Genomic DNA, 1708 nt, shown 5'->3' with positions numbered 1-1708 from the left:
GAAATTAAAACAAAAGTAAAGAAACTTAAATATAAAGACAAAGAGGAAGAAAAATTTAAATACCTAACCTAATAACAATGGTGGGGGTGAATATGTAAATGATGAAAAGACTGGACATATTTAGATCAGGAGACAATGAAGATGAAGATAAGGATAAAGATCATAACCCCTTAACTTAACTTAACTCACCTCAATTCATCTCACCTCCGCTTAAAAACTTACTCCAACTGAGCTCACCACACATTAATTCACCACACCTTAACTGCTCACAACTAAATCCACCACTACTTCGCTCCCCACACCTAAATTCACCCCACCTTAGTTCACCACACCTCAACTCACCATACCTTAACACCCCTCACCGAAATCCACCACACCTAAATCCACCACACATTAATTTACCACACCTTAGTTCATCACACCTCAACTTTCTCACAACACCTCAACTCACCACACCTAAATTCACTACACCTTAACTCACCACACCTCAACTCACCACAACAAAATTCGCCACACATAAACTCACCACTCAATAAACAAGACTTTTAATCTTATATAATGAAATATATAATAATGGCGGCGTTCATATAAATTGATAAACTTCCGATAAACGGGAATGATAATTAATTCAGTTTATAACTTTTGACGAAGACCCCGAATATATTGCAATATAATGATGTTTCCATATGTTTTTTGGTTTTTGGTATCTTATCTCATATACAAATAGGCAATCATGTTTTCTTTACACCCCTTTTACTGCTAAACTGTACCTCAAAGGTATACAAAATTATGTATCATTAGAAAGATATTTTGATGCTTATGTGCAGACAATTTTTCAAATTTCAAATTGGTTTAACATAAAGCGAAAAAATAAATTCAAAATTGACACCAATACTAATGCCGTAATGTGCATGGTTGGGGCGGAAATGCCTCCTAAATGTATGCTTTAATATTGATACTGAATTAAAGAAATCTGCTAAGCAGCAATTTAGGAATCAGATTTATGAAGATTAAGATTCATGCAAGGAAGAAGGTAAAGTTGAATATGTACATGATCATAAACATGTAAATGAACATGAAGATGAAGATGAAGATGAACGTGAGCATGAACATGAACAGGAAGGTGAAGATAAACATAAACATAAACATTAAAAGCGATAGAGACAAAGATAGAGAGGAAGAAAGTGATAGGGATAAAAAGAAAATACAACAGAAGAACGTGCGATGTTATGTTATGTTATGGTGTGTTATGCTAAATATGTTATGTTATTTAATCTTATGTTGTGGTATGTTATGTTATGCTAGGTACTAAGCTAAACTCCCCTCCACTTAACCCATTCCAACTAATGTTATTTCAGCTCAACTCAACTCACATAAACTGTCCTTAATTTTAGCGGTTGAATTTCAACTGCTGGGCGAACACTAGTTTACTTAATTCCAAGGAATGAAACCGAAACCCAAACCGAAACCGTAACCGTTTAAAACCGTTTCGTTTTTCAAAACCGAAACCGAAACCGTAACCGTTATCTTGACCTGAAAAGGAACGATACCGAAACCATTTCAATCACAGGTTTCAATCGGTTTCCAGAAATTTACAAAAATAATAAATAAAAATTTCTTTGAAATAAATGATTTATTTAACCAAAATCAGCAACATTTTGCTAAAATTCTTGTTAAGTAGTAAATAAGTATGGCAAGGTAACTTTTC

At 33.8% G+C, this 1708-nt stretch overlaps 1 long non-coding RNA gene across 1 annotated transcript; it reads right to left on the bottom strand.

Annotated features, from left to right (window-relative positions):
- Window positions 1-218: 218 nt before the first annotated feature.
- On the bottom strand, window positions 219-484 carry LOC108360972 (uncharacterized). The gene is made up of 3 exons (XR_001847210.1): window positions 472-484; window positions 378-407; window positions 219-332 (listed from the first exon to the last, which is right to left on the bottom strand). It is a non-coding gene; the product is annotated as an uncharacterized LOC108360972 (long non-coding RNA).
- Between the last annotated feature and the right edge of the window lie 1224 nt (window positions 485-1708).

The sequence above is a fragment of the Rhagoletis zephyria genome, unplaced genomic scaffold, assembly GCF_001687245.7.
Source record: "Rhagoletis zephyria isolate East Lansing unplaced genomic scaffold, Rhagoletis_zephyria_1.1 Rzeph_scaffold_00669, whole genome shotgun sequence".
NCBI classification, from domain to species: Eukaryota; Metazoa; Arthropoda; class Insecta; order Diptera; family Tephritidae; genus Rhagoletis; species Rhagoletis zephyria.
The sequence above is the reverse complement of the archived record's forward strand: the minus strand, read 5'-3'. Positions and strand labels throughout refer to the sequence as shown.